Consider the following 25358-nt stretch of genomic DNA (forward strand, 5'->3'; position numbering starts at 1 on the left):
ACTGACAAATGATTCTCCAGAAATTTTATGGAGTGTATCACTTTCACTGAGACCGAGGAGTGTTAAGCTGTACATGAGTCTTTGTGGTTCGGTTGTTAACAAAAAGGGTGGTGGTTTGAGCCTTCCCAGGGACGCTATGAGCCTTTTAATGTACACACCCGTCTCACTTTATCTCCACGGCCGGTCTTGTACCGCAATCAAATACAGAGCCCGCAGGGGGCAGTAGACTCGCAAATATAGCTCACTGTGTATATAATGAAGAAGCGGAGGTTAGTTTCTCATCTGCATGTTGCAGAGCCTTATGCAACTCGCAACAACAGTTGGGGTTTGATCCCTGCACGGGCTATTAGTTGAAAGACCATTGTAAATGACGTGTAACAGATTTATCCAGCTGGCTTTTATGTTTCATACTAAATTGCTATCTTGAAACCAAAATAATTAGAAATATGGAACACAACTGTTGTTCCCCATGAAGGAAAGCTGTTTTACACTGACGTCACTCCTTTTTATTTAATCCAGATTTTAAAAACAACTCCGCCCTATCAAAGGAAAATGTTACACAAAAGTTGGAAAGCACACTCTGAATCCATCTGTATATTTGATTTCCGCAATCCGTTCAAGGCTGCCTATGTTAATCGTAAGTGTATAGATGAAACATTTAATATATTGTTCAGTTTAAATCAAAATGCTTTACTACTACAAGAGAGAAGTATAGTATGGAGGATGCGACAAATGTGTGATTTCTTGGAAGAAAACTACTTTTCTTTGCGTTCGAAATTAATTCGAAACAATTGACACACAAACCCTTTGTCTTTTTTAAAGAGATTATATCTTTAAACAGACAAATGTATAAAATGTGTTTTTTTTACCTAGAGATTTTGGACAGGGGCGATGTATTACTAGTAGAGGCTGCTGACTAACACTGTACTGTCTGGAGATCAGCTCCATTTGCAATAAAAAACCATGCGTAACAAAGCTGGAGAGCAGCTGAACTTGTGCTCAGTAGTCAGTATGGTGCTGAGGGTTCAATACTGGCGTTGTTGTATTAGCACAAGCTGCACAGGCTCTGAATCAGACCATTTCAATTAGTCTGATCAGTGCAGGACAAGTTAGCCCATGTCACCCAGCTCTGATTCAAGATCGAGTTGCATCTTCAACATTTTGTTTTTGTTTCTGATCATAATTTTCTTTAGTTATGATCGATATTGAACATTTTCTAAGTAAAACAAAACTAATCAAACATGCAGGTAGATTTTTGAAAAGTATTAGGAGTTGACAGGGCGCTCCTTCGGAATAGTCGTCAGAAAATGTGAGAAAAGGAAAGTTACGTAAACTCTCACACACAGCATTAAAGACTGGAATCTGGTCATAAAAAAAACTAGCTGTCTCCCCGTCGGCAATCAAACCCCGGTTTCCCGCGTGACTGGCAGGGACACAAACAACTTTACTAACTAGGAGCGCTTGCTAGCTATTAGGAGGCATTTACTCTTAAATATGTTACTGTTTTGGGTTTCGACACAATTACACACATTACGTCCGAGTTTAGTGACAACTACCTCAGAGATTGTAAGCTGGGTAGTTTCAGATCACTTTTTTTTAAAGGTTCAAGCAAACCCGAATACCTTTGTGTAATCGTTTTTCATAAAGTGTAATTGTATTATAGCAGGTCCCCTTGATGGTTTTCTTGATACGTTATATGTGCTCTTGTTTGTATTGTATGTAGTTTTGTTGTTCAAATAAAACGTAAAAGACACAACTTTCCAGATGCGGCTGCTGTAAAAATAAAATGACATCAAGGGTGCTGTACGCAGAGGTCTGAAACCTGCTCCACAGAAGATCTTTATCCAGAGGTGTTAAAGAAGTCGAGATCTCGCCATGAGAGGAGAAGCATCTCAGAAAAAGCAGGTGCAGTCGGTTCCACGGTCATAACGCCACTAATTCGGGCGACAAGAGCAAAACCCACCCGGCTTCCTCCGGGCAAGTAATGAGACAAAGAGACCACACACAGCGGGTAGCGTGGCCGAGCGGTCTAAGGCGCTGGATTAAGGCTCCAGTCTCTTCGGGGGCCTGGGTTCGAATCCCACCGCTGCCAGGTGCTTCTGTCGAGACCCCCTTTCAGCTGGCTTCAGACGAAAGGGAGGGAACTGCTTTTTGGCAGTCTCTCGAGAAACTAAGCAAAGTGTTTAAAGATACTTTCTCAGCTTGACATCAAGGCACAAAACAAAAACCTTCTTGCGTCCTCTCAACCCAAAAGCGCTTTGCCACTTTTTGCGTTATGCAGGGAACGACGTCTGCCCAGATCACTTTTGTGTCAATGCAAATCGTAGTGTGCCCTCCGTTTTAATGTTGGCTGTGCTGGCGTGCTGCTTCTGTCTGTGAAACTTGAATGTTCTGCTTCTTCACACCAAATCGTCGGCGGGGGTTGAGCTTGTTAAATCTTTGCGCATAGCGCTCCTTTGGAAGTACTTTGTCCAAGTTCAAAAGCAATCGTGGGATTTACTTCATGCGTGCAAAAAGCATGCCTCGCACGACAGATTTAAATGGGGAATGGAGCCTGCTTCTTGCTGTTTTTCCTGTGGTTGCAGTTACAAAGTTGATCGTGCTTTCACATTCTGTTAACAGTATTCACTGGCTGAGCTTTATCAGTTGGTTCGTAAAGGAATCTCTGCTTCGGTTCCAGAAAAGTCATCTGTGGTGTGTTTTTTTCCGTGCCCATGGCAGTCTTTTAAAGCTGGTAGTAGTGGCGGCGAAGTTAATTTTTTATCCTCTTTAAAAGAATAAGGACGGGCTGGGGCGAGCTCCATTTACCACTCTTTCAGCTAACCGCCGAACTCCCGAACTGATTACACTGCAGAGCCACAGGCGCCTCGCTTTTCTCCATTCTCTGGGTCAGGGTGAAAAAAAACTTGCTGGTATTAGCTGGCCTGCTGGGAGCACCTCTTCTTCACTGATAAGCAAGATTTGTGTTTCATCTTTCTCAAGCTGTATAGATTTCTTTCAAAACAAGTTGTTCCAGAAAGGAAACGAACACTTGCATTCACCTGAATTAAAAGGCATGGGATTTGCCCGTAAGGATAAATTCTGTACAGTAAGACAGGAAGAAAGGCACCGCTGGGAATCGGACCCAGGATCTCCTGTTTACTAGACAGGCGCTTTAGCCAACTAAGCCACGGCGCCGGCAAAGTGCTGTCCTTTGACAGCCACATGGACACGTCTCAACTGCTCTGAGACATCTGCATTCGGTGTGCACCGAGCCTGCTCGCCTTGCAAGTTTCCTCATTTACATGCGATAGCTCCACCACTAAGAGAAAGGATGAGAAATGGCTTTTATCTGGCACTTTTCATGTCAGAGGATCTCAATCTGCTTTCCGTGTACAAGAGGATGTCCAACTCATGTAGCTAAAGACGTAGACGACAGTGCTCCACTGAAATCTTGATCTCACAACCCTCGGCATGACTCCGCTGTGTTCTGCTTTAGACAAAGGGGGGAAAAGACTTCTTTCATCACACGTTTTGCACTGTTTACGGTGTTTGCAGTGCTCTTTCTTAAATGAAAACCAGGAATCGGCACCATATGAGGTGAGACTAGATAATATTGGATCAAGTAGCCTCGCCATTCCATGCGTGACGTGCGCAAAGTGTAATTCCTGTCTTTATAGTGTGCTTGTTAGAGACTTAGCTGGCACCCAGAGCGCTTTAAATCCGGGAGTCAGCAGCCCAAGACAATAGAGCTTCCTTCGTCTATGTTTTTTGCGTGATGGGGGAAACCATGCGTGTGCTGCAAATGATCTTAGTATCGAAGTGCCGTCCCACATAACCGATCCGAACAATCTGCTTTACAGAGGAGCACTGCCGGAGCTTATCGTTGGCAAACTGAAGACCAGGCTGACCTCTTCTGTGACTCTTGAACACTGAGTCTCAAGGTTGTGAATTCAAGCTCCACGCTGGCGGGAAATTCCATAGGTAATGATCACATTTTCTTGCATGCTAATCAAAAGAAATATTAAGAAACTTTTCCCGATACCAGTTTTTTACAAAAGTAAAGGCACACGGCACATGTGTGCCACATCACGTCCGAGTTTAGTGACAACTACCTCAGAGATTGTAAGCTGGGTAGTTTCAGATCAGATCACTTTTTGTATCAAAGGTTCAAGCAAACCCGAATACTTTTGCAAGAGACATTTCAGAATCCCAGTCAAATCCAGTACGATTGCTGGATCCTTTGAATTCGACTGAACTATAGCACAGATCTGCAGTCCACCATTAGAATACTGTGGGTGTGCTGTATAAGCCATACCGCCCAAAATAGTTCTAAAACAGGAGAAGCATCCTCGTTTAGGAATGTGGTATAAAGTGAAATGGTCTGGGAAGAGTCCTACGTTTGAACAGTTCAAAATAGACGTCAAGGGGTATTTACGGACTCTTTCGAAATGTAAGAACAAGCTGTGCGGACCTTATCTTTATTTACCTTGTGTAATCGTTTTTCATAAAGTGTAATTGTATTATAGCATGTGCCCCTGACGATTTTCTTGATACGTTATATGTGCTCTTGTTTGTATTGTATGTAGTTTTGTTGTTCAAATAAAACGTAAAAGACACAACTTTCCGGATGCGGCTGCTGTAAAAATAAAATGACATCAAGGGTGCTGTACGCAGAGGTCTGAAACCTGCTCCACAGAAGATCTTTATCCAGAGGTGTTAAAGAAGTCGAGATCTCGCCATGAGAGGGGAAGCATCTCAGAAAAAGCAGGTGCAGTCGGTTCCACGGTCATAACGCCACTAAGTCGGGCGACAAGAGCAAAACCCACCCGGCTTCCTCCGGGCAAGTAATGAGACAAAGAGACCACACACAGCGGGTAGCGTGGCCGAGCGGTCTAAGGCGCTGGATTAAGGCTCCAGTCTCTTCGGGGGCCTGGGTTCGAATCCCACCGCTGCCAGGTGCTTCTGTCGAGACCCCCTTTCAGCTGGCTTCAGACGAAAGGGAGGGAACTGCTTTTTGGCAGTCTCTCGAGAAACTAAGCAAAGTGTTTAAAGATACTTTCTCAGCTTGACATCAAGGCACAAAACAAAAACCTTCTTGCGTCCTCTCAACCCAAAAGCGCTTTGCCACTTTTTGCGTTATGCAGGGAACGACGTCTGCCCAGATCACTTTTGTGTCAATGCAAATCGTAGTGTGCCCTCCGTTTTAATGTTGGCTGTGCTGGCGTGCTGCTTCTGTCTGTGAAACTTGAATGTTCTGCTTCTTCACACCAAATCATCGGCGGGGGTTGAGCTTGTTAAATCTTTGCGCATAGCGCTCCTTTGGAAGTACTTTGTCCAAGTTCAAAAGCGATTGTGGGATTTACTTCATGCGTGCAAAAAGCATGCCTCGCACGACAGATTTAAATGGGGAATGGAGCCTGCTTCTTGCTGTTTTTCCTGTGGTTGCAGTTACAAAGTTGATCGTGCTTTCACATTCTGTTAACAGTATTCACTGGCTGAGCTTTATCAGTTGGTTCGTAAAGGAATCTCTGCTTCGGTTCCAGAAAAGTCATCTGTGGTGTGTTTTTTTCCGTGCCCATGGCAGTCTTTTAAAGCTGGTAGTAGTGGCGGCGAAGTTAATTTTTTATCCTCTTTAAAAGAATAAGGACGGGCTGGGGCGAGCTCCATTTACCACTCTTTCAGCTAACCGCCGAACTCCCGAACTGATTACACTGCAGAGCCACAGGCGCCTCGCTTTTCTCCATTCTCTGGGTCAGGGTGAAAAAAAACTTGCTGGTATTAGCTGGCCTGCTGGGAGCACCTCTTCTTCACTGATAAGCAAGATTTGTGTTTCATCTTTCTCAAGCTGTATAGATTTCTTTCAAAACAAGTTGTTCCAGAAAGGAAACGAACACTTGCATTCACCTGAATTAAAAGGAATGGGATTTGCCCGTAAGGATAAATTCTGTACAGTAAGACAGGAAGAAAGGCACCGCTGGGAATCAGACCCAGGATCTCCTGTTTACTAGACAGGCGCTTTAGCCAACTAAGCCACGGCGCCGGCAAAGTGCTGTCCTTTGACAGCCACATGGACACGTCTCAACTGCTCTGAGACATCTGCATTCGGTGTGCACCGAGCCTGCTCGCCTTGCAAGTTTCCTCATTTACATGCGATAGCTCCACCACTAAGAGAAAGGATGAGAAATGGCTTTTATCTGGCACTTTTCATGTCAGAGGATCTCAATCTGCTTTCCGTGTACAAGAGGATGTCCAACTCATGTAGCTAAAGACGTAGACGACAGTGCTCCACTGAAATCTTGATCTCACAACCCTCGGCATGACTCCGCTGTGTTCTGCTTTAGACAAAGGGGGGAAAAGACTTCTTTCATCACACGTTTTGCACTGTTTACGGTGTTTGCAGTGCTCTTTCTTAAATGAAAACCAGGAATCGGCACCATATGAGGTGAGACTAGATAATATTGGATCAAGTAGCCTCGCCATTCCATGCGTGACGTGCGCAAAGTGTAATTCCTGTCTTTATAGTGTGCTTGTTAGAGACTTAGCTGGCACCCAGAGCGCTTTAAATCCGGGAGTCAGCAGCCCAAGACAATAGAGCTTCCTTCGTCTATGTTTTTTGCGTGATGGGGGAAACCATGCGTGTGCTGCAAACGATCTTAGTATCGAAGTGCCGTCCCACATAACCGATCCGAACAATCTGCTTTACAGAGGAGCACTGCCGGAGCTTATCGTTGGCAAACTGAAGACCAGGCTGACCTCTTCTGTGACTCTTGAACACTGAGTCTCAAGGTTGTGAATTCAAGCTCCACGCTGGCGGGAAATTCCATAGGTAATGATCACATTTTCTTGCATGCTAATCAAAAGAAATATTAAGAAACTTTTCCCGATACCAGTTTTTTACAAAAGTAAAGGCACACGGCACATGTGTGCCACATCACGTCCGAGTTTAGTGACAACTACCTCAGAGATTGTAAGCTGGGTAGTTTCAGATCAGATCACTTTTTGTATCAAAGGTTCAAGCAAACCCGAATACTTTTGCAAGAGACATTTCAGAATCCCAGTCAAATCCAGTACGATTGCTGGATCCTTTGAATTCGACTGAACTATAGCACAGATCTGCAGTCCACCATTAGAATACTGTGGGTGTGCTGTATAAGCCATACCGCCCAAAATAGTTCTAAAACAGGAGAAGCATCCTCGTTTAGGAATGTGGTATAAAGTGAAATGGTCTGGGAAGAGTCCTACGTTTGAACAGTTCAAAATAGACGTCAAGGGGTATTTACGGACTCTTTCGAAATGTAAGAACAAGCTGTGCGGACCTTATCTTTATTTACCTTGTGTAATCGTTTTTCATAAAGTGTAATTGTATTATAGCATGTGCCCCTGACGATTTTCTTGATACGTTATATGTGCTCTTGTTTGTATTGTATGTAGTTTTGTTGTTCAAATAAAACGTAAAAGACACAACTTTCCGGATGCGGCTGCTGTAAAAATAAAATGACATCAAGGGTGCTGTACGCAGAGGTCTGAAACCTGCTCCACAGAAGATCTTTATCCAGAGGTGTTAAAGAAGTCGAGATCTCGCCATGAGAGGGGAAGCATCTCAGAAAAAGCAGGTGCAGTCGGTTCCACGGTCATAACGCCACTAAGTCGGGCGACAAGAGCAAAACCCACCCGGCTTCCTCCGGGCAAGTAATGAGACAAAGAGACCACACACAGCGGGTAGCGTGGCCGAGCGGTCTAAGGCGCTGGATTAAGGCTCCAGTCTCTTCGGGGGCCTGGGTTCGAATCCCACCGCTGCCAGGTGCTTCTGTCGAGACCCCCTTTCAGCTGGCTTCAGACGAAAGGGAGGGAACTGCTTTTTGGCAGTCTCTCGAGAAACTAAGCAAAGTGTTTAAAGATACTTTCTCAGCTTGACATCAAGGCACAAAACAAAAACCTTCTTGCGTCCTCTCAACCCAAAAGCACTTTGCCACTTTTTGCGTTATGCAGGGAACGACGTCTGCCCAGATCACTTTTGTGTCAATGCAAATCGTAGTGTGCCCTCCGTTTTAATGTTGGCTGTGCTGGCGTGCTGCTTCTGTCTGTGAAACTTGAATGTTCTGCTTCTTCACACCAAATCATCGGCGGGGGTTGAGCTTGTTAAATCTTTGCGCATAGCGCTCCTTTGGAAGTACTTTGTCCAAGTTCAAAAGCGATCGTGGGATTTACTTCATGCGTGCCAAAAAGCATGCCTCGCACGACAGATTTAAATGGGGAATGGAGCCTGCTTCTTGCTGTTTTTCCTGTGGTTGCAGTTACAAAGTTGATCGTGCTTTCACATTCTGTTAACAGTATTCACTGGCTGAGCTTTATCAGTTGGTTCGTAAAGGAATCTCTGCTTCGGTTCCAGAAAAGTCATCTGTGGTGTGTTTTTTTCCGTGCCCATGGCAGTCTTTTAAAGCTGGTAGTAGTGGCGGCGAAGTTAATTTTTTATCCTCTTTAAAAGAATAAGGACGGGCTGGGGCGAGCTCCATTTACCACTCTTTCAGCTAACCGCCGAACTCCCGAACTGATTACACTGCAGAGCCACAGGCGCCTCGCTTTTCTCCATTCTCTGGGTCAGGGTGAAAAAAAACTTGCTGGTATTAGCTGGCCTGCTGGGAGCACCTCTTCTTCACTGATAAGCAAGATTTGTGTTTCATCTTTCTCAAGCTGTATAGATTTCTTTCAAAACAAGTTGTTCCAGAAAGGAAACGAACACTTGCATTCACCTGAATTAAAAGGCATGGGATTTGCCCGTAAGGATAAATTCTGTACAGTAAGACAGGAAGAAAGGCACCGCTGGGAATCGGACCCAGGATCTCCTGTTTACTAGACAGGCGCTTTAGCCAACTAAGCCACGGCGCCGGCAAAGTGCTGTCCTTTGACAGCCACATGGACACGTCTCAACTGCTCTGAGACATCTGCATTCGGTGTGCACCGAGCCTGCTCGCCTTGCAAGTTTCCTCATTTACATGCGATAGCTCCACCACTAAGAGAAAGGATGAGAAATGGCTTTTATCTGGCACTTTTCATGTCAGAGGATCTCAATCTGCTTTCCGTGTACAAGAGGATGTCCAACTCATGTAGCTAAAGACGTAGACGACAGTGCTCCACTGAAATCTTGATCTCACAACCCTCGGCATGACTCCGCTGTGTTCTGCTTTAGACAAAGGGGGGAAAAGACTTCTTTCATCACACGTTTTGCACTGTTTACGGTGTTTGCAGTGCTCTTTCTTAAATGAAAACCAGGAATCGGCACCATATGAGGTGAGACTAGATAATATTGGATCAAGTAGCCTCGCCATTCCATGCGTGACGTGCGCAAAGTGTAATTCCTGTCTTTATAGTGTGCTTGTTAGAGACTTAGCTGGCACCCAGAGCGCTTTAAATCCGGGAGTCAGCAGCCCAAGACAATAGAGCTTCCTTCGTCTATGTTTTTTGCGTGATGGGGGAAACCATGCGTGTGCTGCAAACGATCTTAGTATCGAAGTGCCGTCCCACATAACCGATCCGAACAATCTGCTTTACAGAGGAGCACTGCCGGAGCTTATCGTTGGCAAACTGAAGACCAGGCTGACCTCTTCTGTGACTCTTGAACACTGAGTCTCAAGGTTGTGAATTCAAGCTCCACGCTGGCGGGAAATTCCATAGGTAATGATCACATTTTCTTGCATGCTAATCAAAAGAAATATTAAGAAACTTTTCCCGATACCAGTTTTTTACAAAAGTAAAGGCACACGGCACATGTGTGCCACATCACGTCCGAGTTTAGTGACAACTACCTCAGAGATTGTAAGCTGGGTAGTTTCAGATCAGATCACTTTTTGTATCAAAGGTTCAAGCAAACCCGAATACTTTTGCAAGAGACATTTCAGAATCCCAGTCAAATCCAGTACGATTGCTGGATCCTTTGAATTCGACTGAACTATAGCACAGATCTGCAGTCCACCATTAGAATACTGTGGGTGTGCTGTATAAGCCATACCGCCCAAAATAGTTCTAAAACAGGAGAAGCATCCTCGTTTAGGAATGTGGTATAAAGTGAAATGGTCTGGGAAGAGTCCTACGTTTGAACAGTTCAAAATAGACGTCAAGGGGTATTTACGGACTCTTTCGAAATGTAAGAACAAGCTGTGCGGACCTTATCTTTATTTACCTTGTGTAATCGTTTTTCATAAAGTGTAATTGTATTATAGCATGTGCCCCTGACGATTTTCTTGATACGTTATATGTGCTCTTGTTTGTATTGTATGTAGTTTTGTTGTTCAAATAAAACGTAAAAGACACAACTTTCCGGATGCGGCTGCTGTAAAAATAAAATGACATCAAGGGTGCTGTACGCAGAGGTCTGAAACCTGCTCCACAGAAGATCTTTATCCAGAGGTGTTAAAGAAGTCGAGATCTCGCCATGAGAGGGGAAGCATCTCAGAAAAAGCAGGTGCAGTCGGTTCCACGGTCATAACGCCACTAAGTCGGGCGACAAGAGCAAAACCCACCCGGCTTCCTCCGGGCAAGTAATGAGACAAAGAGACAGCACACAGCGGGTCGTGTGGCCGAGCGGTCTAAGGCGCTGGATTAAGGCTCCAGTCTCTTCGGGGGCGTGGGTTCGAATCCCACCGCTGCCAGGTGCTTCTGTCGAGACCCCCTTTCAGCTGGCTTCAGACGAAAGGGAGGGAACTGCTTTTTGGCAGTCTCTCGAGAAACTAAGCAAAGTGTTTAAAGATACTTTCTCAGCTTGACATCAAGGCACAAAACAAAAACCTTCTTGCGTCCTCTCAACCCAAAAGCGCTTTGCCACTTTTTGCGTTATGCAGGGAACGACGTCTGCCCAGATCACTTTTGTGTCAATGCAAATCGTAGTGTGCCCTCCGTTTTAATGTTGGCTGTGCTGGCGTGCTGCTTCTGTCTGTGAAACTTGAATGTTCTGCTTCTTCACACCAAATCATCGGCGGGGGTTGAGCTTGTTAAATCTTTGCGCATAGCGCTCCTTTGGAAGTACTTTGTCCAAGTTCAAAAGCGATCGTGGGATTTACTTCATGCGTGCCAAAAAGCATGCCTCGCACGACAGATTTAAATGGGGAATGGAGCCTGCTTCTTGCTGTTTTTCCTGTGGTTGCAGTTACAAAGTTGATCGTGCTTTCACATTCTGTTAACAGTATTCACTGGCTGAGCTTTATCAGTTGGTTCGTAAAGGAATCTCTGCTTCGGTTCCAGAAAAGTCATCTGTGGTGTGTTTTTTTCCGTGCCCATGGCAGTCTTTTAAAGCTGGTAGTAGTGGCGGCGAAGTTAATTTTTTATCCTCTTTAAAAGAATAAGGACGGGCTGGGGCGAGCTCCATTTATCACTCTTTCAGCTAACCGCCGAACTCCTGAACTGATTACACTGCAGAGCCACAGGCGCCTCGCTTTTCTCCATTCTCTGGGTCAGGGTGAAAAAAAACTTGCTGGTATTAGCTGGCCTGCTGGGAGCACCTCTTCTTCACTGATAAGCAAGATTTGTGTTTCATCTTTCTCAAGCTGTATAGATTTCTTTCAAAACAAGTTGTTCCAGAAAGGAAACGAACACTTGCATTCACCTGAATTAAAAGGCATGGGATTTGCCCGTAAGGATAAATTCTGTACAGTAAGACAGGAAGAAAGGCACCGCTGGGAATCGGACCCAGGATCTCCTGTTTACTAGACAGGCGCTTTAGCCAACTAAGCCACGGCGCCGGCAAAGTGCTGTCCTTTGACAGCCACATGGACACGTCTCAACTGCTCTGAGACATCTGCATTCGGTGTGCACCGAGCCTGCTCGCCTTGCAAGTTTCCTCATTTACATGCGATAGCTCCACCACTAAGAGAAAGGATGAGAAATGGCTTTTATCTGGCACTTTTCATGTCAGAGGATCTCAATCTGCTTTCCGTGTACAAGAGGATGTCCAACTCATGTAGCTAAAGACGTAGACGACAGTGCTCCACTGAAATCTTGATCTCACAACCCTCGGCATGACTCCGCTGTGTTCTGCTTTAGACAAAGGGGGGAAAAGACTTCTTTCATCACACGTTTTGCACTGTTTACGGTGTTTGCAGTGCTCTTTCTTAAATGAAAACCAGGAATCGGCACCATATGAGGTGAGACTAGATAATATTGGATCAAGTAGCCTCGCCATTCCATGCGTGACGTGCGCAAAGTGTAATTCCTGTCTTTATAGTGTGCTTGTTAGAGACTTAGCTGGCACCCAGAGCGCTTTAAATCCGGGAGTCAGCAGCCCAAGACAATAGAGCTTCCTTCGTCTATGTTTTTTGCGTGATGGGGGAAACCATGCGTGTGCTGCAAACGATCTTAGTATCGAAGTGCCGTCCCACATAACCGATCCGAACAATCTGCTTTACAGAGGAACACTGCCGGAGCTTATCGTTGGCAAACTGAAGACCAGGCTGACCTCTTCTGTGACTCTTGAACACTGAGTCTCAAGGTTGTGAATTCAAGCTCCACGCTGGCGGGAAATTCCATAGGTAATGATCACATTTTCTTGCATGCTAATCAAAAGAAATATTAAGAAACTTTTCCCGATACCAGTTTTTTACAAAAGTAAAGGCACACTGCACATGTGTGCCACATCACGTCAGAGTTTAGTGACAACTACCTCAGAGATTGTAAGCTGGGTAGTTTCAGATCAGATCACTTTTTGTATCAAAGGTTCAAGCAAACCCGAATACTTTTGCAAGAGACATTTCAGAATCCCAGTCAAATCCAGTACGATTGCTGGATCCTTTGAATTCGACTGAACTATAGCACAGATCTGCAGTCCACCATTAGAATACTGTGGGTGTGCTGTATAAGCCATACCGCCCAAAATAGTTCTAAAACAGGAGAAGCATCCTCGTTTAGGAATGTGGTATAAAGTGAAATGGTCTGGGAAGAGTCCTACGTTTGAACAGTTCAAAATAGACGTCAAGGGGTATTTACGGACTCTTTCGAAATGTAAGAACAAGCTGTGCGGACCTTATCTTTATTTACCTTGTGTAATCGTTTTTCATAAAGTGTAATTGTATTATAGCATGTGCCCCTGACGATTTTCTTGATACGTTATATGTGCTCTTGTTTGTATTGTATGTAGTTTTGTTGTTCAAATAAAACGTAAAAGACACAACTTTCCGGATGCGGCTGCTGTAAAAATAAAATGACATCAAGGGTGCTGTACGCAGAGGTCTGAAACCTGCTCCACAGAAGATCTTTATCCAGAGGTGTTAAAGAAGTCGAGATCTCGCCATGAGAGGGGAAGCATCTCAGAAAAAGCAGGTGCAGTCGGTTCCACGGTCATAACGCCACTAAGTCGGGCGACAAGAGCAAAACCCACCCGGCTTCCTCCGGGCAAGTAATGAGACAAAGAGACCTCACACAGCGGGTAGCGTGGCCGAGCGGTCTAAGGCGCTGGATTAAGGCTCCAGTCTCTTCGGGGGCGTGGGTTCGAATCCCACCGCTGCCAGGTGCTTCTGTCGAGACCCCCTTTCAGCTGGCTTCAGACGAAAGGGAGGGAACTGCTTTTTGGCAGTCTCTCGAGAAACTAAGCAAAGTGTTTAAAGATACTTTCTCAGCTTGACATCAAGGCACAAAACAAAAACCTTCTTGCGTCCTCTCAACCCAAAAGCGCTTTGCCACTTTTTGCGTTATGCAGGGAACGACGTCTGCCCAGATCACTTTTGTGTCAATGCAAATCGTAGTGTGCCCTCCGTTTTAATGTTGGCTGTGCTGGCGTGCTGCTTCTGTCTGTGAAACTTGAATGTTCTGCTTCTTCACACCAAATCATCGGCGGGGGTTGAGCTTGTTAAATCTTTGCGCATAGCGCTCCTTTGGAAGTACTTTGTCCAAGTTCAAAAGCGATCGTGGGATTTACTTCATGCGTGCCAAAAAGCATGCCTCGCACGACAGATTTAAATGGGGAACGGAGCCTGCTTCTTGCTGTTTTTCCTGTGGTTGCAGTTACAAAGTTGATCGTGCTTTCACATTCTGTTAACAGTATTCACTGGCTGAGCTTTATCAGTTGGTTCGTAAAGGAATCTCTGCTTCGGTTCCAGAAAAGTCATCTGTGGTGTGTTTTTTTCCGTGCCCATGGCAGTCTTTTAAAGCTGGTAGTAGTGGCGGCGAAGTTAATTTTTTATCCTCTTTAAAAGAATAAGGACGGGCTGGGGCGAGCTCCATTTACCACTCTTTCAGCTAACCGCCGAACTCCCGAACTGATTACACTGCAGAGCCACAGGCGCCTCGCTTTTCTCCATTCTCTGGGTCAGGGTGAAAAAAAAACTTGCTGGTATTAGCTGGCCTGCTGGGAGCACCTCTTCTTCACTGATAAGCAAGATTTGTGTTTCATCTTTCTCAAGCTGTATAGATTTCTTTCAAAACAAGTTGTTCCAGAAAGGAAACGAACCTGAATTAAAAGGCATGGGATTTGCCCGTAAGGATAAATTCTGTACAGTAAGACAGGAAGAAAGGCACCGCTGGGAATCGGACCCAGGATCTCCTGTTTACTAGACAGGCGCTTTAGCCAACTAAGCCACGGCGCCGGCAAAGTGCTGTCCTTTGACAGCCACATGGACACGTCTCAACTGCTCTGAGACATCTGCATTCGGTGTGCACCGAGCCTGCTCGCCTTGCAAGTTTCCTCATTTACATGCGATAGCTCCACCACTAAGAGAAAGGATGAGAAATGGCTTTTATCTGGCACTTTTCATGTCAGAGGATCTCAATCTGCTTTCCGTGTACAAGAGGATGTCCAACTCATGTAGCTAAAGACGTAGACGACAGTGCTCCACTGAAATCTTGATCTCACAACCCTCGGCATGACTCCGCTGTGTTCTGCTTTAGACAAAGGGGGGAAAAGACTTCTTTCATCACACGTTTTGCACTGTTTACGGTGTTTGCAGTGCTCTTTCTTAAATGAAAACCAGGAATCGGCACCATATGAGGTGAGACTAGATAATATTGGATCAAGTAGCCTCGCCATTCCATGCGTGACCTGCGCAAAGTGTAATTCCTGTCTTTATAGTGTGCTTGTTAGAGACTTAGCTGGCACCCAGAGCGCTTTAAATCCGGGAGTCAGCAGCCCAAGACAATAGAGCTTCCTTCGTCTATGTTTTTTGCGTGATGGGGGAAACCATGCGTGTGCTGCAAACGATCTTAGTATCGAAGTGCCGTCCCACATAACCGATCCGAACAATCTGCTTTACAGAGGAGCACTGCCGGAGCTTATCGTTGGCAAACTGAAGACCAGGCTGACCTCTTCTGTGACTCTTGAACACTGAGTCTCAAGGTTGTGAATTCAAGCTCCACGCTGGCGGGAAATTCCATAGGTAATGATCACATTTTCTTGCATGCTAATCAAAAGAAATATTAAGAAACTTTTCCCGATACCAGTTTTTTACAAAAGTAAAGGCACACGGCATATGTGTGCCACATCACGTCAGAGTTTAGTGACAACTACCTCAGAGATTGTAAGCTGGGTAGTTTCAGATCAGATCACTTTTTGTATCAAAGGTTCAAGCAAACCCGAATACTTTTGCAAGAGACATTTCAGAATCCCAGTCAAATCCAGTACGATTGCTGGATCCTTTGAATTCGACTGAACTATAGCACAGATCTGCAGTCCACCATTAGAATACTGTGGGTGTGCTGTATAAGCCATACCGCCCAAAATAGTTCTAAAACAGGAGAAGCATCCTCGTTTAGGAATGTGGTATAAAGTGAAATGGTCTGGGAAGAGTCCTACGTTTGAACAGTTCAAAATAGACGTCAAGGGGTATTTACGGACTCTTTCGAAATGTAAGAACAAGCTGTGCGGACCTTATCTTTATTTACCTTGTGTAATCGTTTTTCATAAAGTGTAATTGTATTATAGCATGTGCCCCTGACGATTTTCTTGATACGTTATATGTGCTCTTGTTTGTATTGTATGTAGTTTTGTTGTTCAAATAAAACGTAAAAGACACAACTTTCCGGATGCGGCTGCTGTAAAAATAAAATGACATCAAGGGTGCTGTACGCAGAGGTCTGAAACCTGCTCCACAGAAGATCTTTATCCAGAGGTGTTAAAGAAGTCGAGATCTCGCCATGAGAGGGGAAGCATCTCAGAAAAAGCAGGTGCAGTCGGTTCCACGGTCATAACGCCACTAAGTCGGGCGACAAGAGCAAAACCCACCCGGCTTCCTCCGGGCAAGTAATGAGACAAAGAGACAACACACAGCGGGTAGCGTGGCCGAGCGGTCTAAGGCGCTGGATTAAGGCTCCAGTCTCTTCGGGGGCGTGGGTTCGAATCCCACCGCTGCCAGGTGCTTCTGTCGAGACCCCCTTTCAGCTGGCTTCAGACGAAAGGGAGGGAACTGCTTCTTGGCAGTCTCTCGAGAAACTAAGCAAAGTGTTTAAAGATACTTTCTCAGCTTGACATCAAGGCACAAAACAAAAACCTTCTTGCGTCCTCTCAACCCAAAAGCGCTTTGCCACTTTTTGCGTTATGCAGGGAACGACGTCTGCCCAGATCACTTTTGTGTCAATGCAAATCGTAGTGTGCCCTCCGTTTTAATGTTGGCTGTGCTGGCGTGCTGCTTCTGTCTGTGAAACTTGAATGTTCTGCTTCTTCACACCAAATCATCGGCGGGGGTTGAGCTTGTTAAATCTTTGCGCATAGCGCTCCTTTGGAAGTACTTTGTCCAAGTTCAAAAGCGATCGTGGGATTTACTTCATGCGTGCCAAAAAGCATGCCTCGCACGACAGATTTAAATGGGGAATGGAGCCTGCTTCTTGCTGTTTTTCCTGTGGTTGCAGTTACAAAGTTGATCGTGCTTTCACATTCTGTTAACAGTATTCACTGGCTGAGCTTTATCAGTTGGTTCGTAAAGGAATCTCTGCTTCGGTTCCAGAAAAGTCATCTGTGGTGTGTTTTTTTCCGTGCCCATGGCAGTCTTTTAAAGCTGGTAGTAGTGGCGGCGAAGTTAATTTTTTATCCTCTTTAAAAGAATAAGGACGGGCTGGGGCGAGCTCCATTTACCACTCTTTCAGCTAACCGCCGAACTCCCGAACTGATTACACTGCAGAGCCACAGGCGCCTCGCTTTTCTCCATTCTCTGGGTAAGGGTGAAAAAAAACTTGCTGGTATTAGCTGGCCTGCTGGGAGCACCTCTTCTTCACTGATAAGCAAGATTTGTGTTTCATCTTTCTCAAGCTGTATAGATTTCTTTCAAAACAAGTTGTTCCAGAAAGGAAACGAACACTTGCATTCACCTGAATTAAAAGGCATGGGATTTGCCCGTAAGGATAAATTCTGTACAGTAAGACAGGAAGAAAGGCACCGCTGGGAATCGGACCCAGGATCTCCTGTTTACTAGACAGGCGCTTTAGCCAACTAAGCCACGGCGCCGGCAAAGTGCTGTCCTTTGACAGCCACATGGACACGTCTCAACTGCTCTGAGACATCTGCATTCGGTGTGCACCGAGCCTGCTCGCCTTGCAAGTTTCCTCATTTACATGCGATAGCTCCACCACTAAGAGAAAGGATGAGAAATGGCTTTTATCTGGCACTTTTCATGTCAGAGGATCTCAATCTGCTTTCCGTGTACAAGAGGATGTCCAACTCATGTAGCTAAAGACGTAGACGACAGTGCTCCACTGAAATCTTGATCTCACAACCCTCGGCATGACTCCGCTGTGTTCTGCTTTAGACAAAGGGGGGGAAAGACTTCTTTCATCACACGTTTTGCACTGTTTACGGTGTTTGCAGTGCTCTTTCTTAAATGAAAACCAGGAATCGGCACCATATGAGGTGAGACTAGATAATATTGGATCAAGTAGCCTCGCCATTCCATGCGTGACGTGCGCAAAGTGTAATTCCTGTCTTTATAGTGTGCTTGTTAGAGACTTAGCTGGCACCCAGAGCGCTTTAAATCCGGGAGTCAGCAGCCCAAGACAATAGAGCTTCCTTCGTCTATGTTTTTTGCGTGATGGGGGAAACCATGCGTGTGCTGCAAACGATCTTAGTATCGAAGTGCCGTCCCACATAACCGATCCGAACAATCTGCTTTACAGAGGAGCACTGCCGGAGCTTATCGTTGGCAAACTGAAGACCAGGCTGACCTCTTCTGTGACTCTTGAACACTGAGTCTCAAGGTTGTGAATTCAAGCTCCACGCTGGCGGGAAATTCCATAGGTAATGATCACATTTTCTTGCATGCTAATCAAAAGAAATATTAAGAAACTTTTCCCGATACCAGTTTTTTACAAAAGTAAAGGCACATGGCACATGTGTGCCACATCACGTCAGAGTTTAGTGACAACTACCTCAGAGATTGTAAGCTGGGTAGTTTCAGATCAGATCACTTTTTGTATCAAAGGTTCAAGCAAACCCGAATACTTTTGCAAGAGACATTTCAGAATCCCAGTCAAATCCAGTACGATTGCTGGATCCTTTGAATTCGACTGAACTATAGCACAGATCTGCAGTCCACCATTAGAATACTGTGGGTGTGCTGTATAAGCCATACCGCCCAAAATAGTTCTAAAACAGGAGAAGCATCCTCGTTTAGGAATGTGGTATAAAGTGAAATGGTCTGGGAAGAGTCCTACGTTTGAACAGTTCAAAATAGACGTCAAGGGGTATTTACGGGCTCTTTCGAAATGTAAGAACAAGCTGTGCGGACCTTATCTTTATTTACCTTGTGTAATCGTTTTTCATAAAGTGTAATTGTATTATAGCATGTGCCCTTGACGATTTTCTTGATACGTTATATGTGCTCTTGTTTGTATTGTATGTAGTTTTGTTGTTCAAATAAAACGTAAAAGACACAACTTTCCGGATGTGGCTGCTGTAAAAATAAAATGACATCAAGGGTGCTGTACGCAGAGGTCTGAAACCTGCTCCACAGAAGATCTTTATCCAGAGGTGTTAAAGAAGTCGAGATCTCGCCATGAGAGGGGAAGCATCTCAGAAAAAGCAGGTGCAGTCGGTTCCACGGTCATAACGCCACTAAGTCGGGCGACAAGAGCAAAACCCACCCGGCTTCCTCCGGGCAAGTAATGAGACAAAGAAACAACACACAGCGGGTAGCGTGGCCGAGCGGTCTAAGGCGCTGGATTAAGGCTCCAGTCTCTTCGGGGGCGTGGGTTCGAATCCCACCGCTGCCAGGTGCTTCTGTCGAGACCCCCTTTCAGCTGGCTTCAGACGAAAGGGAGGGAACTGCTTCTTGGCAGTCTCTCGAGAAACTAAGCAAAGTGTTTAAAGATACTTTCTCAGCTTGACATCAAGGCACAAAACAAAAACCTTCTTGCGTCCTCTCAACCCAAAAGCGCTTTGCCACTTTTTGCGTTATGCAGGGAACGACGTCTGCCCAGATCACTTTTGTGTCAATGCAAATCGTAGTGTGCCCTCCGTTTTAATGTTGGCTGTGCTGGCGTGCTGCTTCTGTCTGTGAAACTTGAATGTTCTGCTTCTTCACACCAAATCATCGGCGGGGGTTGAGCTTGTTAAATCTTTGCGCATAGCGCTCCTTTGGAAGTACTTTGTCCAAGTTCAAAAGCAATCGTGGGATTTACTTCATGCGTGCCAAAAAGCATGCCTCGCACGACAGATTTAAATGGGGAATGGAGCCTGCTTCTTGCTGTTTTTCCTGTGGTTGCAGTTACAAAGTTGATCGTGCTTTCACATTCTGTTAACAGTATTCACTGGCTGAGCTTTATCAGTTGGTTCGTAAAGGAATCTCTGCTTCGGTTCCAGAAAAGTCATCTGTGGTGTGTTTTTTTCCGTGCCCATGGCAGTCTTTTAAAGCTGGTAGTAGTGGCGGTGAAGTTAATTTTTTATCCTCTTTAAAAGAATAAGGACGGGCTGGGGCGAGCTCCATTTACCACTCTTTCAGCTAACTGCCGAACTCCCGAACTGATTATACTGCAGAGCCACAGGCGCCTCGCTTTTCTCCATTCTCTGGGTCAGGGTGAAAAAAAACTTGCTGGTATTAGCTGGCCTGCTGGGAGCACCTCTTCTTCACTGATAAGCAAGATTTGTGTTTCATCTTTCTCAAGCTGTATAGATTTCTTTCAAAACAAGTTGTTCCAGAAAGGAAACGAACACTTGCATTCACCTGAATTAAAAGGCATGGGATTTGCCCGTAAGGATAAATTCTGTACAGTAAGACAGGAAGAAAGGCACCGCTGGGAATCGGACCCAGGATCTCCTGTTTACTAGACAGGCGCTTTAGCCAACTAAGCCACGGCGCCGGCAAAGTGCTGTCCTTTGACAGCCACATGGACACGTCTCAACTGCTCTGAGACATCTGCATTCGGTGTGCACCGAGCCTGCTCGCCTTGCAAGTTTCCTCATTTACATGCGATAGCTCCACCACTAAGAGAAAGGATGAGAAATGGCTTTTATCTGGCACTTTTCATGTCAGAGGATCTCAATCTGCTTTCCGTGTACAAGAGGATGTCCAACTCATGTAGCTAAAGACGTAGACGACAGTGCTCCACTGAAATCTTGATCTCACAACCCTCGGTATGACTCCGCTGTGTTCTGCTTTAGACAAAGGGGGGAAAAGACTTTTTTCATCACACGTTTTGCACTGTTTACGGTGTTTGCAGTGCTCTTTCTTAAATGAAAACCAGGAATCGGCACCATATGAGGTGAGACTAGATAATATTGGATCAAGTAGCCTCGCCATTCCATGCGTGACGTGCGCAAAGTGTAATTCCTGTCTTTATAGTGTGCTTGTTAGAGACTTAGCTGGCACCCAGAGCGCTTTAAATCCGGGAGTCAGCAGCCCAAGACAATAGAGCTTCCTTCGTCTATGTTTTTTGCGTGATGGGGGAAACCATGCGTGTGCTGCAAACGATCTTAGTATCGAAGTGCCGTCCCACATAACCGATCCGAACAATCTGCTTTACAGAGGAGCACTGCCGGAGCTTATCGTTGGCAAACTGAAGACCAGGCTGACCTCTTCTGTGACTCTTGAACACTGAGTCTAAAGGTTGTGAATTCAAGCTCCACAGAAGATCTTTATCCAGAGGTGTTAAAGAAGTCGAGATCTCGCCATGAGAGGGGAAGCATCTCAGAAAAAGCAGGTGCAGTCGGTTCCACGGTCATAACGCCACTAAGTCGGGCGACAAGAGCAAAACCCACCCGGCTTCCTCCGGGCAAGTAATGAGACAAAGAAACAACACACAGTGGGTAGCGTGGCCGAGCGGTCTAAGGCGCTGGATTAAGGCCTGCTTCTTGCTGTTTTTCCTGTGGTTGCAGTTACAAAGTTGATCGTGCTTTCACATTCTGTTAACAGTATTCACTGGCTGAGCATTATCATTTGGTTCGTAAAGGAATCTCTGCTTCGGTTCCAGAAAAGTCATCGTTAGTGTGTTTTTTTTCTGTGCCCATGGCAGTCTTTTAAAGCTGGTAGTAATGGCGGCGAAGTTAATTTTTTATCCTCTTTAAAAGAATAAGAATAAGGACGGGCTGGGGCGAGCTCCATTTACCACTCTTTCAGCTAACCGCCGAACTCGCGAACTGATTACACTGCAGAGCCACAGGCGCCTCGCTTTTCTCCATTCTCTGGGTTAGGGTGAAAAAAAAACTTTGCTGGTATTAGCTGGCCTGCTGGGAGTACCTCTTCTTCACTGATAAGCAAGATTTGTGTTTCATCTTTCGCAAGCTGTATAGATTTCTTTCAAAACAAGTTGTTCCAGAAAGGAAACGAACACTTGCATGCACCTGAATTAAAAGGCATGGGATTTGCCCATAAGGATAAATTCTGTACAGTAAGACAGGAAGAAAGGCACCGCTGGGAATCGGACCCAGGATCTCCTGTTTACTAGACAGGCGCTTTAGCCAACTAAGCCACGGCGCCGGCAAAGTGCTGTCCTTTGACAGCCACTTGGACACGTCTCTACTGCTCTGAGACATCTGCATTCGGTGTGCACCGAGCCTGCTCGCCTTGCAAGTTGCCTCATTTACATGCGATAGTTCCACCACTAAGAGAAAGGATGAGAAATGGCTTTTATCTGTCACTTTTCATGTCAGAGGATCTCAATCTGCTTTCCCTGTACAAGAGGATGTCCAACTCATGTAGCTAAAGACGTAGACGAAAGTGCTCCACTGAAATCTTGATCTCACAACCCTCGGCATGACTCCGCTGTGTTCTGCTTTAGACAAAGGGGGGAAAAGACTTCTTTCATCACACGTTTTGCACTGTTTACGGTGTTTGCAGTGCTCTTTCTTAAATGAAAACCAGGAATCGGCACCATATGAGGTGAGACTAGATAATATTGAACAAGTAGCCTCGCCATTCCATGCGTGACGTGAGCAAAGTGTAATTCCTGTCTTTATAGTGTGCTTGTTAGAGACATAGCTGGCACCCAGAGCGCTTTAAATCCGGGAGTCAGCAGCCCAAGACAAGAGAGTTTCCTTCGTCTATGTTTTTTGCGTGAAGGGGGAAACCATGCGTGTGCTGCAAACGATCTTAGTATCGAAGTGCCGTCCCACATAACCGATCCGAACAATCTGCTTTACAGAGGAGCACTGCCGGAGCTTATCGTTGACAAACTGAAGACCAGGCTGACCTCTTCTGTGACTCTTGAACACTGAGTCTCAAGGTTGTGAATTCAAGCTCCACGCTGACGGGAAATTCCATAGGTAATGATCACATTTTCTTGCATGCTAATCAAAAGAAATATTAAGAAACTTTTCCCGATACCAGTTTTTTACAAAAGTAAAGGCACACGGCACATGTGTGCCACATCACGTCCGAGTTTAGTGACAACTACCTCAGAGATTGTAAGCTGGGTAGTTTCAGATCAGATCACTTTTTTTGTCAAAGATTCAAGCAAACCCGAATACTTTTGCAAGAGACATTTCAGAATCCCAGTCAAATCCAGTACGATTGCTGGATCCTTTGAATTCGACTGAACTATAGCACAGATCTGCAGTCCACCATTAGAATACTGTGGGTGTGTTGTATAAGCCATACTGCCCAAAATAGTTCTAAAACAGGAGAAGCATCCTCGTCTAGGAATGTGGTATAAAGTGAAATGGTCTGGGAAGAGTCCTACGTTTGAACAGTTCAAAATAGACGTAAAGGGGTATTTACGGACTCTTTCGAAATGTAAGAACGAGCTGTGTGGACCTTATCTTTATTTACCTTGTGTAATCGTTTTTCATAAAGTGTAATTGTATTATAGCATGTGCCCCTGACGATTTTCTTGATACGTTATATGTGCTCTTGTTTGTATTGTATGTAGTTTTGTTGTTCAAATAAAACGTAAAAGACACAACTTTCCGGATGCGGCTGCTGTAAAAATAAAATGACATCAAGGGTGCTGTACGCAGAGGTCTGAAACCTGCTCCACAGAAGATCTTTATCCAGAGGTGTTAAAGAAGTCGAGATCTCGCCATGAGAGGGGAAGCATCTCAGAAAAAGCAGGTGCAGTCGGTTCCACTGTCATAACGCCACTAATTCGGGCGACAAGAGCAAAACCCACCCGGCTTCCTCCGGGCAAGTAATGAGACAATGAGACAGCACACAGCGGGTAGCGTGGCCGAGTGGTCTAAGGCGCTGGATTAAGGCTCCAGTCTCTTTTGGGGTGTGGGCTTGAATCCCACTGCTGCTAGGAGTTTTTGTGTTACAACCACCAAATGGAGCAATGTGTTAAAAGCTACTTTATCAGCTTAACATCAAAGCAGGGAGAAAAAACTGTTTCTTCTTCTCAACACAAATTATCGTTTCCACCTTCAGCAGGGAAGTTTGTCTACCAAGATCACTTTTGAGTCAGTGCAAATCACACGGGCACACGGCACATGTATGGCACATCACGTCCGAGTTTAGTGACAACTACCTCAGAGATTGTAAAGCTGGGTAGTTTCAGATCACTTTTTTATTAAAGGATCAAGCAAACCCGAATACCTTTGCAAGAGACATTTCAGAATCCCAGTCAAATCCTTTGAATTCGACTGAACTATAGCACAGATCTGCAGTCCACCATTAGAATACTGTGGGTGTGTTGTATAAGCCATACCACCCAAAATAGTTCTAAAACAGGAGATGCATCCTCGTTTAGGAATGTGGTATAAAGTGAAATGGTCTGCGAAGAGTCCTACGTTTGAACAGTTCAAAATAGACGTAAGGGTTTATTTACAGACTCTTTCGAAATGTAAGAACAAGCTGTGTGGACATCATCTTTATTTACCTTGTGTAATCGTTTTTTAAGTGTTATTGAATTATAGCATGTGCCCCTGACGATTTTCTTGATACGTTATATGTGCTCTTGTTTGTATTGTATGTAGTTTTGTTGTTCAAATAAAAAGTAAAAGACACAACTTTCCAGATGCGGCTGCTTTAAAAATAAAATGACATCAAGGGTGCTGTACGCAGAGGTCTGAAACCTGCTCCACAGAAGATCTTTATCCAGAGGTGTTAAAGAAGTCGAGATCTCGCCATGAGAGGGGAACCATCTCAGAAAAAGCAGGTGCAGTCGGTTCCACGGTCATAACGCCCCTAAGTTGGGCGACAAGAGCAAAACCCACCCGGCTTCCTCCAGGCAAGTAGAGACAAAAAAAGAGGGCCCAGTGGGTAGCGTGGCCGAGCAGTCTAAGGTGCTGGATTAAGGCTCCATTCTCTTTGGGGGTGTGGGCTTGAATCCCACTGCTGCTAGGAGTTTTTGTGTTACAACCACCAAATGGAGCAATGTGTTAAAAGCTACTTTATCAGCTTAAAATCAAAGCAGGGAGAAAAAAGTGTTTCTTCTTCTCAACACAATTTATCGTTTCCACCTTCAGCAGGGAAGTTTGTCTACCAAGATCACTTTTGAGTCAGTGCAAATCACAGTGCGCCCTCAATTTTAATGTCGGTTGTGCTCCTTTTATCTGTGAAACGTTAATGTTCTGCATTTTCAAGTCGAGTCATCCTCAGGGGTAGAGCTGATTATGTCTTTCCGCATAGCGCTCCATCAGAAATAACTTGTCTAAGTCCAAAAGAGATTGTGGGTTTCACTTCAAGCAATCACAAAGCATACCTCACATGTCAGATCTAAATTGGGAATTTGTTGGTTACGAAGCTGAACGTTTGTCCATGTTCTGCTAGAGTATCCACTGGCTTGCCTTTATAAGCAGTCTTGGAAAGATAAGCTGTGCTTCATCTCAGGAAAAATCATCAGTACTGTCATTTTATTCTGTGTGTATGGCAGTTATTTAAAGTATATAAAAATCACGAGTTCATAGACTTATCCAAATATCAACGGGACCTTGTAAACCTGTCAGAAGAATTCCTTCAATCCAATAGTTTCACTCCAGGGACAAGGCAGGGAAACATAGAGAATTCTTATTTAAAGACAACATCCGTATTGGATTGCATGTA

At 45.0% G+C, this 25358-nt stretch overlaps 15 non-coding genes across 15 annotated transcripts; 7 read left to right on the forward strand and 8 right to left on the reverse strand.

The window, feature by feature from the left end:
• The first annotated feature begins 2010 nt into the window (after positions 1 to 2010).
• Positions 2011 to 2092, forward strand: trnal-aag (transfer RNA leucine (anticodon AAG)). Its single transcript has one exon. It is a non-coding gene; the product is annotated as a tRNA-Leu (tRNA).
• Positions 2093 to 3103: 1011 nt separating this feature from the next.
• On the reverse strand, positions 3104 to 3177 carry trnat-agu (transfer RNA threonine (anticodon AGU)). Its single transcript has one exon. It is a non-coding gene; the product is annotated as a tRNA-Thr (tRNA).
• A 1678-nt stretch (positions 3178 to 4855) lies between these two features.
• Positions 4856 to 4937, forward strand: trnal-aag (transfer RNA leucine (anticodon AAG)). Its single transcript has one exon. It is a non-coding gene; the product is annotated as a tRNA-Leu (tRNA).
• Positions 4938 to 5948: 1011 nt separating this feature from the next.
• Positions 5949 to 6022, reverse strand: trnat-agu (transfer RNA threonine (anticodon AGU)). Its single transcript has one exon. It is a non-coding gene; the product is annotated as a tRNA-Thr (tRNA).
• A 1678-nt stretch (positions 6023 to 7700) lies between these two features.
• trnal-aag (transfer RNA leucine (anticodon AAG)) lies at positions 7701 to 7782 on the forward strand. Its single transcript has one exon. It is a non-coding gene; the product is annotated as a tRNA-Leu (tRNA).
• Positions 7783 to 8794: 1012 nt separating this feature from the next.
• On the reverse strand, positions 8795 to 8868 carry trnat-agu (transfer RNA threonine (anticodon AGU)). Its single transcript has one exon. It is a non-coding gene; the product is annotated as a tRNA-Thr (tRNA).
• A 1678-nt stretch (positions 8869 to 10546) lies between these two features.
• Positions 10547 to 10628, forward strand: trnal-aag (transfer RNA leucine (anticodon AAG)). Its single transcript has one exon. It is a non-coding gene; the product is annotated as a tRNA-Leu (tRNA).
• A 1012-nt stretch (positions 10629 to 11640) lies between these two features.
• trnat-agu (transfer RNA threonine (anticodon AGU)) lies at positions 11641 to 11714 on the reverse strand. Its single transcript has one exon. It is a non-coding gene; the product is annotated as a tRNA-Thr (tRNA).
• Positions 11715 to 13392: 1678 nt separating this feature from the next.
• On the forward strand, positions 13393 to 13474 carry trnal-aag (transfer RNA leucine (anticodon AAG)). Its single transcript has one exon. It is a non-coding gene; the product is annotated as a tRNA-Leu (tRNA).
• A 1001-nt stretch (positions 13475 to 14475) lies between these two features.
• Positions 14476 to 14549, reverse strand: trnat-agu (transfer RNA threonine (anticodon AGU)). The gene has a single exon. It is a non-coding gene; the product is annotated as a tRNA-Thr (tRNA).
• A 1678-nt stretch (positions 14550 to 16227) lies between these two features.
• trnal-aag (transfer RNA leucine (anticodon AAG)) lies at positions 16228 to 16309 on the forward strand. The gene has a single exon. It is a non-coding gene; the product is annotated as a tRNA-Leu (tRNA).
• Positions 16310 to 17321: 1012 nt separating this feature from the next.
• trnat-agu (transfer RNA threonine (anticodon AGU)) lies at positions 17322 to 17395 on the reverse strand. Its single transcript has one exon. It is a non-coding gene; the product is annotated as a tRNA-Thr (tRNA).
• Positions 17396 to 19073: 1678 nt separating this feature from the next.
• Positions 19074 to 19155, forward strand: trnal-aag (transfer RNA leucine (anticodon AAG)). The gene has a single exon. It is a non-coding gene; the product is annotated as a tRNA-Leu (tRNA).
• A 1012-nt stretch (positions 19156 to 20167) lies between these two features.
• On the reverse strand, positions 20168 to 20241 carry trnat-agu (transfer RNA threonine (anticodon AGU)). Its single transcript has one exon. It is a non-coding gene; the product is annotated as a tRNA-Thr (tRNA).
• Positions 20242 to 21783: 1542 nt separating this feature from the next.
• On the reverse strand, positions 21784 to 21857 carry trnat-agu (transfer RNA threonine (anticodon AGU)). The gene has a single exon. It is a non-coding gene; the product is annotated as a tRNA-Thr (tRNA).
• Between the last annotated feature and the right edge of the window lie 3501 nt (positions 21858 to 25358).

This window comes from Lepisosteus oculatus, chromosome 14, assembly GCF_040954835.1.
Source record: "Lepisosteus oculatus isolate fLepOcu1 chromosome 14, fLepOcu1.hap2, whole genome shotgun sequence".
NCBI classification, from domain to species: domain Eukaryota; kingdom Metazoa; phylum Chordata; class Actinopteri; order Semionotiformes; family Lepisosteidae; genus Lepisosteus; species Lepisosteus oculatus.